Source organism: Lissotriton helveticus, chromosome 1_1 (genome assembly GCF_964261635.1).
Source record: "Lissotriton helveticus chromosome 1_1, aLisHel1.1, whole genome shotgun sequence".
In the NCBI taxonomy this organism is placed as follows: Eukaryota; Metazoa; Chordata; class Amphibia; order Caudata; family Salamandridae; genus Lissotriton; species Lissotriton helveticus.
In genome coordinates, this window is record NC_136057.1 from 151,272,638 (window position 1) to 151,293,303 (window position 20,666).

Genomic DNA, 20,666 nt, shown 5'->3' on the forward strand with positions numbered 1-20,666 from the left:
AAGTCTGAAAGGGTTTTCTCCAAGTCTTCTCCGAAGTGTCCTTAATCTTTTATATTATTCCGACCTCGACTTTCCCATAGGAATGTACGGAGCTCGCTGATGTCTCCCCCATGGGTCCCCTGCGTCAATACCTTCGGTGGTTCCTTGGGGTCCCAACAATTCTACAGGCTCTAGGCACTGTGTCTAGTCAAGTTGTGGTTCTTATACCACTTTCTTAATATATGGTTTGGTCTCCCCCTGGGACCCATTGTATATTGTGCTATTTACTGAAGTTCTGTATCTTGTTCTCTAATCTCATAAAGAGGCTAGTAGAGAGTGTTTAGTAATAAATACATATACTATATATATATATTATATATATATATATATATATATATATATATATATATATATATATATATATATATATATATATATATATATATATTATCCAAACACGCTCCAAGGTATGCTGGGGGCCCCTCGGGAGGTGGCGTGTGCTCCGGACGAGCAACCCGGAAATGAAATTCACTCCAATAAGACGTATAAACACGCTCTCAGTAGCTGCCACAAAAACGCTGAACAGGATACACTCCAAGGGTGTTTAATCAGATGCTACATGTTTCGGCTTCTCACAAGCCTTGATCACGCAAATGAGAATGAATGTGCAAAACATTTAAATCCAGTGAAAAAAATATAATAATAGAAAAGAACATAGGACTGGAAGAATAGTATGGCAGACATCTTAACAGAGTCAAATGAGAATAGATGTAGGGCTAGTGGAGAGTTAATAAAATAACATCTTAACAATGACCTGGGGTAAGAGTAAGAAACATAAATACTCACAAATGATAAACATAAACATGATGCTGCACGGGCCATCAAAAGTTGATGCCAAATCCAAATAACATAAATAATTAGTTATCATGGGAGGAAAACAGAACAATATCCATCGCGCAGCTCGCAATATGAGAGTGTCCTGCAAGCGGCGACAAGTGCCGTGTAATAAAGGAAACAAGCCGGAAAGTACCGGGCTAAGCATAGTAGCTAGTGCTGTCGCTGGTTTAAAGGGACAGTCCAACAAAGTAAAACGTGGACAAGAAATACTTGTCCCATCTACACAGGAACACCAAGAATGCAGCACAATTCATAGCTTGCAACAAAAGTCCAGGTCATAGCCCAAAAGGGGCTCCACATAAGCCCACGGTCTGCAAACCAGTCCAGGTAGTGTTCAGTGATGCCCAAGTGGGCGTGCTCTTAGACAACACAGGAACATGGTGATAAATAATCCAAAAATGAAGGAACAGATCCTGCAGTACTAAAAAAAGGAAACACAGTATTAAAATCAACATGACAATATCATGTGCACAAACAAATAAACAAGCTCACAGTAGGGGGAAGGAATTACAGATGAGATAAAGAACAGGAAGTGCCCACCTAGGTGTAGTCATTTTTGAGGTGAACCGCAAGTTCTTCATCTTGGTTCAACCCCCCGGGGGCCTTGGTGCTGAAGGAAATGATATATTTTGACTCAATTTGCCTCAATTTTAACAGCCTATTACCACCCCTCAGATTTTTAGTAACCTGCTCGAGGATAAAAAATTTCATCAAGGCAGGATTCGAGAAGTGGTGCTCACTGAAATGTCTGGCTACCGGGTATTTGGCATCTTTATGTATGATGGCCCGATAATGTTCAAGAATGCGTTTCTTGGCGTATGCGGTGGTGCTGCCAATATACCATAAGTTGCAGGGACATACAATGACATAAACCACAAATATGGTGGTACAGGTTAGGAATTGGTTTATGGCCTTGCTAACCCCATTATAGGTGACTTTCTTAACTGAGGTGCTAGTTTTACAGGCCTTGCAATGACTGCAAGGAAAAAACCCGTTCAAACCCAACTCTTGCTTGTTAGGGTATATCGTGATATCACTGTGAACACAGATATCTCTGATATTCCTGCCTTTTCTGTAAGTGATGCTGGGTTTGCTGTCAATTAGATGGCCAATAATAGCATCACTCGTAAGAATATTCCAATTTTTTGAAACAATCTTGTGTATATCCTTGGATTCTCGGCTATATGTAAGGATCAGTCTGGTTTTGTCATCCTCACTACTGATTTCTTCAGAAGGTTTTTCACACAACGTATCACTACGTGTAATAGAATCAGCTCTTATCTTAGCTTGCTTGAGAACCCAAGCCGGATAGCCCCTTAGTTGAAAACGTTCCAACATTTCAGATGCAACCAATTGATAATTGCTTTCAGTACTGCAGTTTCTTTTTGCCCTCAGCAGCTCCCCAAAAGGGATACTCCATTTGAGGGGTTCTGGGTGACTGCTGAGGGCATGAAGAATGCTGTTGCCAGCAGTGGTTTTTCGGAAGAGAGAGGTGGTAATTTTGTTATCTATGATCTCAATTTTGACATCTAGATACTCTGCTTTCTTCCTATCTATGTTGCTGGTGAGTCTGATGTTCTTGTTATTGTTATTGAGAATCTCAATAAAGTTGGACGCTTCTTCCTCAGTGCCTTTCCAGACCATGAAGAGGTCATCAATGTACCTCCACCATGTAACCACCAGACTAATGTGCTCGGTAAGCGATGGGTCCGTGAAGATGGTATCTTCCCACAGCCCCAAGAAAAGATTTGCGAAGCTGGGCGCAAAACACGAACCCATCGCTGTACCAATCTCTTGTTTGAAGATGACACCATCGAAGAGAAAAAAGTTGTTTTTTAGACAGAAATCAATCATTTCAAGGAGCATTTTGCTATGCTCCCGGAAACGTAAAGCACGTCCATCAAGAAAATGTTGGCATGCTTCCAAGCCTTGTTTGTGATCTATAATAGTGTATAAGGCTTGGACATCCATGGTAATCAGGAGATAACCCGCATCCCATATGAGTTCATTAAGTTTAGAGAGAAAGTCTTTGGTATCTTTGACATAACTTTTCAAACCCTGGACCCAGTCCCTCAAATAGTGATCCACATATTTTGAGACATGTTCTGCCACACTGCCACGGGAAGAGACAATGGGTCTGCCAGGCGGGAGATCCATGCTTTTGTGGATTTTGGGGAGCAGGTAGAGCACAGGGAGAGTTGGATTATCATTTCTCAAATACCTGTACTCTTCCCACTCCAAAATCCCCTTATCCTTCCAATCAGTGAGTTTGTCCCAGAGTTCAACTATACTGTTGTTGTATAGGTCAACAGTGGTAGTGGTATAGTAATTTCCTTCAGAGAGCTGTCTATAGGCCTCTGCCACATATTGATCCCTGTCCATAATGACAATATTGCCACCTTTGTCCGCAGGACAGATGACAATAGTGTTATCTTCTGCCAACGACTTCAAGGCTTTCCTCTGATTAAAGGATAGATTGTCTTGTCCAGGTCTGAAATATCTTTTTCTGTTATGTCTCAAACTGTTAAGTTCTTTATTGACACAGTCATGGAATGTGTCAATGGCGTCGTGGGCCATCTGGGGAATAAAGGTCGATTTGGGTTTAAAGCCAGATGCAGCACTTTTATCCGTTAGAAAATTAGCTCCCATCAGCAACTGGGTATTGTTAGTGGTGTTGATAAAATCATCGTGAGTATAACCATTTGATACCAGAAGATCAGCGTCATTTTCATTCTCGAGATGTATAATGTCAATCAAAGCATCCACATCACCTATCCTGAAAGGATCCTCCGTCTGGGACACCGGTTTCGGCATCTGTTGGTGTCCCACACTGCCTTTCAGTTTGTGCCATTTCTTAAGTTTAAGGTTGCGAATATACTTAAAAACATCAATCCTCGATTCACTGTAATTAAAGTACATAGAGGGACAAAACGACAACCCCAAGCTAAGAATAGTCAATTCAGTTTCGGTAATTGTTCGTTTAGATAAATTGATAACAGTTTTTTTTACCGTGTTGATGTCCATCATTGACCTTTTCTGGAGCGTGTATTGGCTCTTCCCACGAAGCCCCTTGTGTTGCCTCCTCTCCCAGCGCTGTTGAAGCCTCTTGCCCCGGTTCCTGCGTCTCCGCGTCCCCTGGCTCGTCCTCTGGCTCGTCCCCGTCCTCTCGGTGGGGTTTGTGATGAGGGTGGTGGTGCCGGAGTGGTCTGATTCGTCCGTCTGCTCCGGCGCAGATGACGATATTCGTCTAAAAAATTCGGTTTTCTTGCTGGAGTTTTCACTTGGGCAGTGTCGGCAGTGGATACATTCGAGACTTCTGATTCCGTCTCGCTTATTACTAGGGAGTCCTCTTCTCCCCTCGTTGTGCTTTCGTCTTGTGTGATCTCAGATGTGTTGGCATAGAGGTGATCGTATTTCCGACTGAAGGTCAAGATCCTCCCAGTATCATAGTCTTTGTAATCTCTCAGTAGTTTTCTCTCTTTACGTGCCTTAATGTCCTCTTCGTGGCGTTTTAGTCGTTCTTTCATTTCTGCCACCAATTTTTTGACATTCTCATCATCGGCATGTGTGCTTATTTCTTCCATCAAAGCATTTATTTCTTTGAGTAGACTTTCGCGGTCTAACCAGGCATATTTGACAAGAATTTCCAACATCTTTCTGGAACTGTTGGCTGAATTTATGGACCATTCGGTCAACATGTCGGGGTTCGGTGCTTCATACGTGGGGGTGGTGTAAATGCGTAGTCCCCTTGGCACCATCTCCTGATCTATATAATTCTGCAGGGAGGTTGCCTCCCACCACTTGGAGATTTCCCCTTTCTTAAGTTTCTCAAGTTTATTAATTTTGTCCTTGATGGTTTGTGGGGGGTGAACATTCTTAACAGCATTGCCAGTTGGAACCCCCTTCTAGTCCAAGTCTTCTCCGAAGTGTCCTTAATCTTTTATATTATTCCGACCTCGACTTTCCCATAGGAATGTACAGAGCTCGCTGATGTGTCCCCCATGGGTCCCCTGCGTCAATACCTTGGGTGGTTCCTTGGGGTCCCAGCAATTATACAGGCTCTAGGCACTGTGTCTAGTCAAGTTGTGGTTCTTATACCACTTTCTTAATATATGGTTTGGTCTCCCCCTGGGGCCCATTGTATATTGTGCTATTTACTGAAGTTCTGTATCTTGTTCTCTAATCTCATAAAGAGGCTAGTAGAGAGTGTTTAGTAATAAATACATATATTATATATTATATATATATATATATATATATATATATATATATATATATATATATATATATATATATATATATATATATATATATATATATATATATATATACCTTGTGTGGTTCTACTTTCATTTGGTCATTCAAGAGGTTATAATCTTGTAAACCAAGCTGCTTTACACTCCTTCAAGATTTAGCCAGAGCTACCACTAGGATAGCTTTCAATAAAGGTTGTCTTTAAACCTCTCATCAATAAGGGTTGTTTGGGCTGGTGCAAGGTGCCCACTATAACTAATGGACAGCATATGCCAGGCCAACTTCTCACATACTATTTGTTTTTATGTTTGTCTCCCCTCTCCTTCTTCTAGAGGACCTAGCCCACTCTTGGGGTGATCCCCTCTAGATAACTTTTTCTGAACTCTGGTGCTGCGCCAGTGGTCCACCTGAGCTTAGTGTCAATAAGGTGTTGGTGCAGATCTGCAAAACAAAGACTGAACATGTGCTCTCTAGCACTTAAATTGTACAGCCCCTGGTAATCCTTTACTTCACTGCCCTTCACCCAACCACCCAGTGCCGTGCAAAAGAAATCCACACAATCCACCCAGGACTGCTAGGGCAGCTTCTGGCTGTCCCTAAAGTTCTACCTGTACTTCTCAGGGGTAAGACCATATTTTCTGACAAGCATTTCCTTCATGGGGGGGGGAGGGTACCTCATCCTGTCGACCTTCTCTAGAGGCCAAGGGGGTGTCCCTCCCCTCCCTAGGGATATGCTTCCAGGGGGCTATCCCTCCCCAATACTCCTCAGGGATCCTATGCATCTGTAAAGCTACCACTTGTCAATGTCATCTGGAACCTCTTGTCTCCAGAAGGCACTGCAGGTATGCTGCCACCATTGCTGCTAGGCTTTGCCTGTTAGGCCTTGCTGTCCAGTTCCTTCAGGCTCAATTCATGAGCCAGTATACTTTTTCTCTTCTCCTAAGCTGTCTAAGCCTCCATGGCCTGCTTATTTTCTTCCAACGGCCAGTTTATTTTTCTCCAAGGCCAGTTTCTTTTGCTCAGCTTCAGTGTTCAACTGGGCCATCTGTAAGGTAAAATTCCTCTATGCATTCCTGTCTTCCAGCTCCTCTGGGGTCAAAACTTCCCCCTCAGTTGACTGCTGCATCTTAAAGCTGGTATCCAGGCCCTGTTCCGGGTCCTCCACATCAACCTTTCCATCGTAGCCCTCTGTTGTGACTGTCAAGTAGTGAGCGTCTGCCCATGACCTCAGAACCTCTTGGAGCTCTGACTTCTTGGTGCTCTTTTTGGTGGGCAGGCCCTCTTTTTACAATATTCTTTGAGCTTAGCCACTGTGCAGCTCTCCAGATTGAGGAGCTCAAATGACATCTTTGCAAGTGAAGTCCCAGGCACCAACAGTCAAGTAGAGTAAGGCTGAATTTAAGACTCAAATTGGTCTCAGATTATTTATCTGGGATCTTCAGTATAACCCAAAATGGCACTGCACAAACACGGGTCCTAATCATCACCACTGATCAACAATGTAAGAAGTTGGGTTACTGAGTGAGACCCTACTCAAGCAGTGACCACAATCCTTGTCAGGGTGATGCACAAGTAAACCCCACATTAACCTGTATTCAACCCTCTGGAAGCTTGGCACTGAACAGTCAGGCTTAGCTTAGAGGCAATGTGTAAACTATTTATGAAGCACTTCAGACAGTTTTAAAGTGAAAACACAAGAAAAATAAAATCCTACATCAACTTAGACAAGGGAGTATCTGTAATAAATAAACAAAGAGCTAAACCACCAAAGGAATATGCTACTATGCATCTGTTCTTGGCATGTAGGGCGGCCGACATTCATATCTGTGCATAGATCGCCGCCTAGTGTTGGGTCCGGATGATTGCACCTTGTTGTCCTGGAAGAGTCTTCGAAGTATCAGGAGATAGGTGACTCCTCCCCTGGACTACAGTGCGCATGGGCATCTTCTCCATCCTCAGATTGTTTTTCGCCATTGTGGCAGAGATGGAGATAGTAAAGTAAGAGATGGCTACGCAAAAGAAAATGCTACAGCTGCGACAGGCACCGGGGAGGAGGGCGGGCGATATGAATGTCAGCAGCCCTACATGCCAAGAACAGATGCATACTGGTAAGTAGCATATTCCATTCGAGGCATGTGGGCTGCTGAATTCATATCTGTGCATAGACTGTTTAGCAGTATCTCCTCTTGCGGTGGTTACCTGTGCCAGCTGCAGCAGTTTGAAAGAGGGTTTTCAGGACAGCCTGGCCTACAGCAGCTTGCTGCTTTGCTTGTACGTGTACACAGTAGTGTTTTGTGAAAGTGTGTATGGTAGTCCATGTGGCTGCTCTACATGTCTTCAAGAGGAATATTTCCTAGGAAAGCCATGGATGCCCCCATTTTTCGCGTAGAGTGTGCTCTTGGGAGGACAGTTAAAGTGCGTTTAGCCTTTAGATAACATATTTGAATGCATTTAACTATCCATCTGGCTATTCCTGACTTTGATATGGGATTTCCTTTATGTTGTGGTGAAAAAGCAACAAATAATTGCTTTGTTTTTCTAAATGATTTTGTTCTGTCCACATAATAAAGCAGAGCTCTTTTTACATCCAGTGTGTGTAGGACTCTTTCAGCTATTGACTGTGGATTCTGGAAGAACACTGGCAGTTCTATTGATTGAATAATATGAAAATTGGATATGACTTTCGACATAAACGTAGGGTTTGTTCTAAGAACTACCCTGTTAGCATGTACTTGCATGAAGGGTTCTTGAATAGTTAGTGCTTGTAGCTCGCTAACTCGCCTAAGTGAGGTAATCGCAATCACGAATGCCACCTTCCACGTTAGAAATTGCAGTTCGCATGAATGTAGAGATTCGAAAGGAGGTCCCATAAGTCTGGTAAGTACTACATTTAGGTTCCAGACTGGGGAAGGTGGGTGTCTTGGAGAAATCACCCTTTTCAGACCCTCCATAAAAGCCTTGATTGCTGGGACTCTAAACAGTGAAAGGTGTTGCCTGTTTTGAAGGTATGCTGCTATAGCAGCGAGGTGTAGTCTTTTTGAAGAGTATGCTAGGTTTCATATTTGAAGATGCAGGAGGTAACATATAATGTTTTGTATGGAAGCATCTAATGGGTTGATTTGGTTATTGTTGCAGTAAATAACAAATCTTTTCCATTTAGCTGCATAGCATGCTCTGGTAGTTGGCCGTTTTGCCTCCTTAATGATCATGCAGTCTGGAGGCAAGTTAAGGTATCCGAATTCTAAGACCTCAGGAGCCAGATCGCTAGGTTCTGAGTTAGAAGGTGGGGTGTGAGGCGCAGCATTTGATGAGGAACTACTGAAAGCTCTAGGAACATTGTGTACCATGGCTGTCTCGCCCATGTGGGAGCAACTAGGATTAGTGTGAGTGACTGTTGTCGCAGTTTGCGTGCCACCAGCGGAATCAGTGGTGCTGGGGGAAAAGCGTACGCAAATTTGCCGAACCAGTTCATCCATATCGCATTGCCTTGTGACAACGGATGTGGGAACTTGGCGGCAAAGTACTGGCATTTTGAGTTTTTGTTTGTGGCAAACAGGTCTATCTCTGGATGACCCCACTGGCTGAAGAATGGCTGGAGAACTTGGGGGTGAATTTCCCATTCGTGTAGTTGCTGGCTGTGTCTGCTGAGCAGGTCCGCTATTTGGTTGTCTTTCCCTGGGAGTTGTTCTGCCAGGAGAAAGATGTCTTTTGGAATTGCCCACTTCCATATGCTCTGTGCCAAGTGGGACAGCTGTGGAGAGTGTGTTCCTCACTGTTTCTGAATATAGTACATTGCTGTCATGTTGTCCGTCCGGATCAACACAGTCTTGCTGTACAAGTATTTTCTGAATGCTTTCAGGGCTAGGAACATAGCTATCAACTCTAGTTGGTTGAAATGCAGTTTCTTTTGTTTGATTGTCCAGAGCCCTTGTACTGTGTAGTGAAGGAGGTGGGCTCCCCAGCCTGTCAGTGATGCGTCCGCTGTTAGTACTAGTTGTGGAACCCGCTCTTGGAACAGTCGCCCCTTGGAAAGGTTTCGTGGGTTCCACCACTGCAGAGAGTTGTGAGCGCGACTATCTACCAACACTAGGTCTTTTAGTTGTCCATGAGCTTGGTTCCACTGCCGTGCTAGGCATTCTTGCAATGGAAGCATTTAAAGTCTGGCATGGGGGACAATGAATATGCAGGAGGCCATCATGCCTATGAGCTGCATGAAGACTCGAGCTGGCAGAGAGTGCTGTGGCTGAAATTTGCAAATGAGCATCTGCATGCTGGCTATCCTTGCTGTGTTTGGATATTCCTTTGCCACTGAGGCATCTATAGTAGCTCCCAGATATTGTTGTGTGTGGGACGGTTGTAGATGCGATTTCGGGTAGTTTATCGAAAAGCCTAGGCTGTGTAGCAGCTGAAGTGTGTGAGACGTGTCTCTTGCACACTGTTCGTACGATTTGTCTTGAATTAGCCAATCGTCTAGGTACGGGAACACATGGATGTGTTTCCTCCTGAGATGTGCGGCCACTGTTGCTAAGCATTTTGTAAACACTCTTGGAGCAGTGGTTACCCCGAAGGGGAGAACCTTGAATTGGTAGTGTTGACCTTCTATTGTGAACCTGAGGTATTCCCTGTGAGCCGGATGGATGGGTATGTGAAAATAAGCATCCTTGAGGTCCAGTGTTGCTAGGAAGTCTCCTTGTTGTAGCAACAGGAGCACTTGCTGTAGTGTGATCATGTGGAAGTGCTCCAACAGTATGTATTGATTTAGGGGTCTGAGGTCCAATATTGGTCTGAGGGAACCATCCTTCTTGGGAATAAGGAAGTGTAGGGAGTATACTCCTGTCCGTTGGTGTTGGAAAGGGACTTGCTCTATGGCCCCCTTTTTCAGCATGCATTTCACCTCTTGTTGTAGCAGCGTGATGTGGTCTTTGGACATAGGACGGTGTCTGGGTGGTATGTTTGGTGGAGTAGAAGTAAGTTCTAGGCAATAACCATACTGGATAATTTGTCTTACCCACCTGCCCGTGGTAATTGCGTTCCAGACAGGTAGGAACTGTTGGAGTCTGACTCCGACCGGTGTTGGGTGGTCTGGAGGTAGCGTGATGAAGTCACTGTTTTGTGGCAGTGGAGGCTCTGGTGTTATTGCCTCCACGTCCTCTTCCCTTGCTATTGTTGCCCCTATAACCTCCTCTATTGGAGTTCTTGTTAAAGGAACCTTGGGTGTTGCCTTTATATGTGGATGAGGTCTGTGAAGTATTGCCTTGTGTAGCTGCTCTGTATGAGGAGCGTCGAAAGGAAACTCTGTGTTGCTGAAACTGTAATGCACCCATTGATTTAGCAGTTTCTGTGTCTTTCTTTATTTTATCTAAAATAGTGTCTACTGCAGGGCCAAAAAGGAAGTCTTGGTTGACTGGCTGGTTAAGAATGGTGAACTGCACCTCGTTCTTAAAGCCCGAAATACGCAGCCATGCGTGTCGTCGTAGTAAAACGCTAGTGTTAATAGACCTGGCTGCAGTGTCGGCTGCGTCAAGCGCACATTTGATGGAGGCGTTTGTAATAAACTTTCCCTCCTGTATGAGGTCATTAGCTTGGGCTTTAAAAGTCTCTGGCAGGTGTTGCATTAAGCCTTCAAGCTGATCATAGTGTGCCCTGTCGTAACGAGCTAGCAGAGCTTGTGTATTCGCAATTCTCCATGAATTGGAGGCCTGTGATGCTACCCTTTTACCAGAGGCCTCTAGTATTTTGGACTCTTTATCAGGAGGAGGAGCCTCCCCTGTTGTTTGTGAGTTGGCCCTTTTGCGTGCATTAGCCACTACTAGTGAGTCTAATGGTAACTGACCTCTGATATAGGTAGGGTCTGTAGGGGCTGCTCTATATTTCTTTTCAATCCTGTGATTGATTACGCGTGCTCTGGCTGTACCTTTAATTATATCAGGCGCGTGTTTTAACACCCCCTTTAGAATAGGAAGTGTTCTTTCATTTTTCTCTGAAGCAGGGAAAGTGTCAAATAAGAAGAGAGTAAGGAGCAAAAGGAGTAGTAGGCATAGTGGGATAGAAAGGAATGAAGGTTCTAGAGGGAGAAGTCCCAAAGTCCTTTTTCTTCAGGGGAATGGGGGAAAGAGAGTCTGTGTCCAGTGGTCTCTTCTTCCTGTGTAGGATTGTGACTTTACCAGTCTCAGGATTCATATATATTTTTGCCTGGTCGTTTGATGGATCCGAATGGAAGAGTTCTTTTACCACTGTCTGTGGTTGTGTCCTTGGCTTTTTTGGCGTAGTCTGTTTTGGATCGACTATCGCCTCTGGGTCGATATCACCTTCTGTATCGATGACTTTTGGTGCCTACACGCGACTTTGGTGGAACACGCTATCTCTTGCACAGAAGTGCCTACTTGAACTTAATTGCGGAATCCTTCGTTGCTGGAGCCCTGAGCCTGTCCTCTCTGCCACAAACAGTGCTCCTTGCCGCACCCGCTGCGCGGGTGCCGCTGCGTGTTTCTCTCATTGGGAGAGTGCGCCTGGCGGACCTTGGGGGCAGTGAGGCGGTGAGTCATCGACAGGGGTGAAGCGCGGCAGGGACTCGCTCTACCAGGAGTCCCTGCGTGGCCTACCAACATCCGGCCATTGCCCCCTGCTAGCCCCGCCCCCCACCCGGCAGAGCGAGTGGATAAAGAGCCTTCTACCCGGGGACCAAGTGGGAACACGCTATCTCTTGCACAGAAGTGCCTCCCTGAACTTAATTGCGGAATCCTTCGTTGCTGGAGCCCTGAGCCTGTCCTCTCTGCCACGGACGCTGCTCCTTGCCGCACCCACTGCGCGGGTGCCGCTGCGTGTTTCTCTCGTTGGGAGAGTGCGCCTGGCGGACCTTGGGGGCAGTGAGGCGGTGAGTCATCGACAGGGGTGAAGCGCGGCAGGGACTCGCTCTACCAGGAGTCCCTGCGTGGCCTACCAACATCTGGCCAGCGCCCCCTGCTAGCTCCGCCCCCCGCCCGGCAGAGCGAGTGGATAAAGAGCCTTCTACCCGGGGACCAAGTGGGAACACGCTATCTCTTGCACAGAAGTGCCTACCTGAACTTAATTGCGGAATCCTTCGTTGCTGGAGCCCTGAGCCTGTCCTCTCTGCCACGGACGCTGCTCCTTGCCGCACCCGCTGCGCGGGTGCCGCTGCGTGTTTCTCTCATTGGGAGAGTGCGCCTGGCGGACCTTGGGGGCAGTGAGGCGGTGAGTCATCGACAGGGGTGAAGCGCGGCAGGGACTCGCTCTACCAGGAGTCCCTGCGTGGCCTACCAACATCCGGCCAGCGCCCCCTGCTAGCCCCGCCCCCCGCCCGGCAGAGCGAGTGGATAAAGAGCCTTCTACCCGGGGACCAAGTGGGAACACGCTATCTCTTGCACAGAAGTGCCTACCTGAACTTAATTGCGGAATCCTTCGTTGCTGGAGGCCTGAGCCTGTCCTCTCTGCCACGGACGCTGCTCCTTGCCGCACCCGCTGCGCGGGTGCCGCTGCATGTTTCTCTCGTTGGGAGAGTGCGCCTGGCGGACCTTGGGGGCAGTGAGGCGGTGAGTCATCGACAGGGGTGGCGCGCGGCAGGGACTCGCTCTACCAGGAGTCCCTGCGTGGCCTACCAACATCCGGCCAGCGCCCCCTGCTAGCCCCGCCCCCCGCCCGGCAGAGCGAGTGGATAAAGAGCCTTCTACCCGGGGACCAAGTGGGAACACGCTATCTCTTGCACAGAAGTGCCTACCTGAACTTAATTGCGGAATCCTTTGTTGCTGGAGCCCTGAGCCTGTCCTCTCTGCCACGGACGCTGCTCCTTGCCGCACCCGCTGCGTGGGTGCCGCTGCGTGTTTCTCTCGTTGGGAGAGTGCGCCTGGCGGACCTTGGGGCAGTGAGGCGGTGAGTCATCGACAGGGGTGAAGCGCGGCAGGGACTCGCTCTACCAGGAGTCCCTGCGTGGCCTACCAACATCCGGCCAGCGCCCCCCTGCTAGCCCCGCCCCCCGCCCGGCAGAGCGAGTGGATAAAGAGCCTTCTACCCGGGGACCAAGTGGGAATACGCTATCTATTGCACAGAAGTGCCTACCTGAACTTAATTGCGGAATCCTTCGTTGCTGGAGCCTTGAGCCTGTCCTCTCTGCCACGGACGCTGCTCCTTGCCGCACCCGCTGCGCGGGTGCCGCTGTGTGTTTCTCTCGTTGGGAGAGTGCGCCTGGCGGACCTTGGGGGCAGTGAGGCGGTGAGTCATCGACAGGGGTGAAGCGCGGCAGGGACTCGCTCTACCAGGAGTCCCTGCGTGGCCTACCAACATCCGGCCAGCGCCCCCCTGCTAGCCCCGCCCACCGCCCTCCTTTTGGGCTACTTAAGAAGGAGCAGAGACTGCTCTGCGGGACGCCCGGAGCGAAGCCCGGGCAAAGAGAGGGCCCTCTGAGGCCCTCAGAGGCCAGAAGAGGCCGGGCCGGGCCACTTCTCTCACACCGGTCAGGTAACTAGCTAATTAGCTACTGCCCGTATAGTGCTCTCTATCCTTATACCTTACCGAGTGTCCATCTCTGCATCTACCCCAATACTGGTCTTGCCATTCTACCTGCATATTCTCTTCCTTGGCCAATTGATACAGTATGAGGAGGGGTTTGAAATCTGGAAGAATGCCTGTTCTTCGATCGAAAACAAAATTAAAGGAATCCAACCTTCAACCAGTCCCCACCCTTACTGCAATTGACATTATGTTACAACAGACTATAGGGGCAGTATCTTCTGCTATAGCCAGCACAGAAAGGAGGCTATCTCTACCTCCAACAATACTTGTGCACGATTCTCAGGAGGTAGCAGTCGACACCTTGGCTATATCTCTAGATGTTACTGATGATCTGGACTTAAGCCTTGGAATCACTGCCTCTTTTGCTGAGCTCCCGTGCGGCCAGCCTTCTACCGAGCTCTCAGGGTCTTTTCAAAATACTCTTCCTGATTTTAGCCCCACAAGGGATACTGAAATGTCAAATAATCCAACTGCAGGAAAAGAGAGCGCAGGCACCTCAAGTAGCGTCCACAAGAGCAAGAAAAAACCTAAAGCTAATGTACGCAATCATAATTTAGTGACTCCAACCTCCAACTCCTCAACAGGCATACCTTGTTGGGTGGCAAACATGGTAGCCGACCTGAAAGCCGATCTTGAAGATACAATTATAGCACACATCAAGCCTCTTATGTCAAAAATTGACAGACTGACATCATTAGTCAACACTAAAGGGTTTGGGTCAAATAAGCAAAGTGGAAATGCGGGCATAATACCTCAAGAGGGCACTAAAGTGGGGTATTCGGGGGGACCATCCAGCAAACCTGCAAAGGATGTTCTTTCTAAATCTAAACCAGCCCCAGTAAACTCAGCGCCAGCCACGCATCATTCGACCCACACTGGGAAGAAAGCTCCGAATGTTGTCTCAAATTCTATTACTGCCTCTAACCCACAGCCCCAGCAGGCTTCTGGCACAAGCAAACCTCCTAAACAGGGAGGCAAGGATGAACAAAGCACCAGGAAACATACAACATCAGTCTCTACACCTACTATAAACAAAGAGGCAAAGTCCAAACCAACTCGCTTCAGGACACTCAATCTACCACCAGAAGCATCACCCTTTGTGGTGGTTTTGACGGGTGTACCACCGCTGAAGGAAGGAAGAAGGGAATCCATTGCCGAGCTAAGAAATAAATGCGCTCAATGGTTACAGATAAATAGACCTTTACCCCCATACATGACTGGAGAAATACTAGCAGTCAGAAGAGGAGAGTGGATAGGTAGGAACATCAAAACAATAGCAGGGGATGTCATTACTATTAATTTTAAGAACCCAGCAGTAGTGAATTATATCTGTGTAGGAAGGTAGATCCCTGACTATGGTTGCCCCCAACTTTTTGCCTGGTGTTTTGCTGGTTTTCTGACTTAGTTGACCTGGGACCCTGCTATTCAGGACCCCAGGCCTACTGCTCTCTCTGTAAAATGGGTTCCATGTACCTTAGGTACACATCTAATTGGATACTGAGTCACCTTGTCAGTCCCTGTACAGTGTACCTTAGGTACCCAGGGCATAGGTGTACCCAGGGCCTACCAGGGGCTGCAGCATGTATTATGCCACCCCTGGCTGGCCATCCAAATCTGACACAACTGGCTGCTTGACAGCTGGGGCAAGGTGGTGTAATCACCCTTTGCTTTAGATATAGTATACCTATATCTAACCCTAAAAATGGACACACAGATCTCCTATCAGTCACTCCTATGGCAGGCCTTAACAATCCTGAAGGCAGAGTGCTTGGAATCGTGTGAGATAGTGCTCTGGCATGAGCTGAGGCTTTCGGGATCCATCCCTTAGCCGTTTCCATGATATCGCATACCATATACTCTTAAGTGCATTATAATCCTCGCGGTTATATGCCAACTCTGGTATCGCTTTATCAAAACATGTCGAGTAAGGTGTCATACGAATTGGAATACTAACCCCTCGCCAATTCTGGCGACGGGGTTAGCATTCCACCCTTCTAGAGGGACACGACATGTATGTAACCCCTAACCCCGGTTAAAGTCAGACAGAGCCTTAGCATCCACAAAATGGATGCTGCCACCGAGACACAAGTCTGCCCTCCTGCTGCTGGGAGTCCTCCCAGAGCAGGAGATAAGGACAAAGGGTTTCCTGCCAGGGGCGGTGCCAGCACCGTCCCAGACAGGATTTTGTGTATTGTAGGTAGGCAGGGCTTCAGAGGAAGGTGACTGCACGTGGCACCCCGGTGCTCACTGTGCATAGGCTGGCTTGAACCAGTTCCAGGGACACTCCAGACCCTGTGCTGGGGAAAAGCCCGCCAAGGAAGTGGGTGTAACCACCCCCCTCCTGGTCCCACCCCTAGGGCAGGACTTAGTCGCGTGCCAGCCCCCTTTTCCCAGATAAAGGTAGGAGCAGGCCCCCTTCCAAATTAGATCATCTTTGAATCCTGAAACTACTTTCTACGAAAGGAACTCAAGACTTCTTCCTAAGACTTCTCCCTTGTGGCTAAGGAGTAGTCACCCTGCATCCGCAGGCACCATCGCAAGAACACTGCGGTCTGCTGCAAGTCCTTCCTCCGGAATCCGACTGCCCAGCTCGACGAGAACCGGCTTCCCTGGCACCTCTGACCTCTACCCACCTCTACAGCCCAGCTGAGAACCGTGCGTGCGACGAGACCTCGAGGGACCGGCCATCTGCAAGACTGCACGACTTCTGCACAGCAAGCCCACCGAGTAATTTCCTGGTGAGTGCTTTGGGGTCCGAGAAGCCCCGACCCTGAGCAGCTCCAGCACCGAAGTGCAGCCTCCCAGCATCTCCACGATCTGCGTGGGGCCCTTCTGCTTTTTGCTGCTCACCGCGTTGTTTGGCTACTAGCCCGCTGGCTTGTGGCCTTCTGAACGACGCCCGACGACATCACTGCTGCTGGTCTGGTTGCTCCAGACTGGCCCTTGCTCCCTTCCCGAAGAGGAGCACCCCGGACCCTCCTGGTCCACTCCAGACGCCATTTTGAGTCCACCGCGTGGGCTTGAATTAGCCAAGGCTTGTTGCCCAATCCTGGGTAACTTCGACGCCGACAGCTTCATCCATCGTGGGACAGCTCGCCTCTCCATCCTGGTCGCCGACAACGCCTCCTGGTCCGTGAGATCTGCAGAGCCAGCGTCGCCCACTCACCTAGTCGAGGTGACTGCCATCCGGTGCCCTCCTGGTGCCCACTGACTACTGGCTAGTAGTCACGAACTTGGTCCCCTCTGCTTTCAGGTGTCATCCATCTTCCAGATCCAGGCTTGGATCAACTCGAACTATCTTCACTGGTCGCCTGCCAGCATCTTTTCTTCCAGGCTCCTGGTCCGGCAACGAGGATTCCCGACGTCTTTTGAGACCTATGCAGCTGCAGCCCCTGGGCTAGGTAACTTCGGCATTTCGGTGCCCCAGCATAGCCTCACTATCCAAGGGTCAGGATCCACTGTCGTTTTCTCCCTACCAGGTCGGGTTCGCCCGTGAACACTAACTTTAGCGTTACTAGCTTCCATAGACTTTGTCCCGCATCCCGCGTGAGAGTGCACACTCTGCACCCGAGTCCCCTAGGCCTCCTAGAAGTAATCTAACGATTCCATAGTCAAGTCCTAGCGATTCCAAAGCCTATTAGTACTGTACTTACCTGCTAGTAATTTCGCATTCCACTTTTAAAGTATATGGTTTTTCGTGCCCCTCGGGCATTTGTGTATACCGTGCTAACTTAAGTATTTTCGTAAGAGTTTTGTTGTGTGCTTAGCACCCTGTCCTCATAAAGAGTACAGGGTTGTTGTGATTCTAATAAATACACTGTTTATTTTCATAACACTTGTGTGGTGTCCTTTCACTGGGTGTTCAAGGGGTAATGTGATGGTAAAACAGCTGGCTTAACACGCCCTCTAGAGTCTTAGCCTTAGACTGCTCGTATCCATGCTACTAGGATAGCTGGTCTATAAGGTTGACTTACAACCAATCATCAATAAGGGTTGTTTGGACTGATATATAGTGATCACTAGAATAGTGAACACTGCACATCAGGCCAACTTCTCACATTGGTGAGCAGCGGTTGGGATTTGAGCTTGCTGTTGTTTTACCACACATATCCTAAGAATATCTTGTGAAAGATCACATAAGTACTAAAGGTACATATAACTTAGCTTAGAATACTCTGAGTTCTACTGAACCAGCTGTTGTAGCTCATAGGGCCTAGCACACCCTAAACTACAACTCTAGCAAGGGATCAGTAGGTAAACATATAGTGTAGGTAAGTGCACCACTTACACCTCACTAGAAAAGCATGTCTACCCAGGGAGAGTCCTCAGGGACCCCTCTAGTGGTGATTGACCCTCCACAGGTCAGCTCAAGATATGCAGCTCTCAATTTCCAGGAGTTGAGACACTTGTGTACCTCCAGGAAATTGAAACAGGGGTCTAACCCCACCACTCCCTTTCTGTTAGGTCTCTTGGAGACTTATGATGCTAGGAAAGCATCTCAGGGAGATGGGAATATGCCAGCCTTAGAAGGGCACCTTGGTGATCCAGACCTCCCTAACACTGAAAATGGACTTGAGGAGGAGGATCTAGAGGAACTCTCTGAGGGTGAGGCAAACAAGGGTCCTGAGTTAGTCAGCAGACTCACTAGGGCCAACTTAGACCTACTTGGGGAAGGATCTGGGGGACCCCCAGTACTGACCCTGATGAGGCCTAACCTTGGAGTTAGGAGAGATAGATCTCTTTCTAGGGACTCCATTAGATCTCTGCACTCTAATGCCTCTTCTCAGAGGAGAGGGAACTCTCCACAAATGAGATTGACTTCCCCTCAGAGAAGAGAGCATGAAGCAAGGATGAGACAAGCTAAACTGAGGATTGAAAGGGAAGAACTTGCCCTGGCCAAAGAGAAGCTTGCCTTTGCTAGAGAGCAGCAGATGAGTGGGTTAGCTCCCACTGGTGGCAGCAATCTCCCAAGAGAAAAAGAGAAGGGTTTAGATACTAAACACCTGACAAAGATAGTGCCCCCCTTTAAACAAGGGGATGACATCCAGAAATGGATGGCTGCTTTGGAGAGGGCCTGCACTGTACAGTGCATCCCCCAAAGTCAGTGGGCAGCTATACTGTGGCTCTCCTTTGATGGCAAAGGTAGAGATAAGCTCCTCACTACTAGAGTTGAGGATGCTAACAATTACCAGGTCCTGAAAAATGCACTGGTTGATGGGTTTGGCTTAACCACTGAGCAGTACAGGTTGCTGTTCAGAGACACCCAGAAAACTCAGTCTCAGGACTGGTCTGACTTTGTTGATTGTGCCACTAAGGCTTTGGAAGGCTGGCTACTGGGTAGCAAGGTTACTGACTTCACAGGATTGTATAATCTTATTATGAGAGAGCAAGTCTTAAATAATTGTCAGAACCAGTTACTACACCAGCACCTGGTAGACTCTGATCTGACCTCTCCACAAGAATTGGGTAAGAGGGCAGACAAATGGGTCAGAACCAGGATTAGGCCCAAGAACCAAGGTGGTGACCAGAAAAAGGAATCAACCAAGCCTCAAGAGAAGGGTGGGAATAAATCTCCAGATCAAACCACATCAGGGCCCCAAAAATCCTCTGAGGGGGGTGGGTCCCAGAATCCTTCTAACAACCAGAAGAAACCTTATTGTTATCCCTGTAAACAGGTGGGTCATTTGAAAACTGACAGCAGTTGCCCAAAGAATAACAATAAGGAGAACATACCCCCAAGTAACATTCCCAAACCTCCTGTTACTATTAGTAGTAATCCCCCAGGTGGTGGGAGTGCCCCCAAGAATTTGGGTGCATTTACTTTGGGAGTTCCTGGGGACTCTGGCCTAACCAGGTCCCCAAACTTAGATACTCTTGTCTGTGAGACTGGCATGGGGTTTGCCAACTTCACAACTTGTCCCAACACTTTGGGCAAGTACAGACAGGAGCCCCTCATCAATGGTATAAAAGTTGAGGCCTATAGAGATACAGGGGCTAGCATCACTATGGTGACTGAGAGTCTAGTCCCCTCAAGGCAACTTTTACCTGGTGCCACATACCAGGTGACCAATATTGATGGAGTACAGAGAGATCATCCCATGGCAGTGGTCAATCTCAGCTGGAGAGGTGTCACTGGCCACAAGAGAGTGGCAGTGTCACCAAACTTGCCTGTAGATTGCCTACTGGGGAATGATTTAGAGCTCTCAGCCTGGGCTGAAGTAGAGCAAGAAACCCATTTTAGAATGGTAAACATCCATGGTAAGGTTAGTGGGGCAGTGATAGCCACAGCCCCAGTCCAAGATATCCTCCCTGAACAGGTCAATCAATCAATCAATCAGGTCATTTATAGAGCGCACTACTCACCCGTAGGGTCTCAAGGCGCTGGGTGGGAGGGGGGTGCCGTTACTGCTCGAACAGCCAGGTCTTGAGCTTCTTCCTGAAGGAGAGGTGGTCTTGGGTCAGGCGCAGGTCGGTCGGGAGTGAGTTCCAGGTCTTGGCGGCCAGGTAGGAGAAGGACCTTCCTCCTGTTGTCGCTCTTCGGATGCGGGGGACGGCGGCGAGGGCGTGGTTGGTTGATCTGAGGAGGCGCTTGGGAGTGTAGAAGTTGATCCGGTTGTTGAGGTAGCTCGGGCCTTGGTCGTGTAGGGCTTTGTGCGCGTGGGTGAGGAGACGGAAGGTGATTCTCTTGTTGATCGGGAGCCAGTGCAGATCTCTAAGGTGTCCGGAGATGTGGCTGCGTCATGGGATGTCGAGGATGAGTCTGGCCGAGGCGTTCTGGATCCGCTGGAGTCTCTTCTGGAGCTTGGCGGTGGTTCCGGCGTAGAGGGCGTTGCCGTAGTCCAGTCGGCTGGTGACGAGGGCCTGGGTGACCGTCTGCCTCGTCTCGGTGGGGATCCACCGGAAGATCTTACGTAGCATGCGCAGGATGTTGAAGCAGGACGAGGAGACGGCGTTTACTTGTCTGGTCATGGAGAGGGAGGAGTCCAGGATGAAGCCCAGGTTGCGTGCGT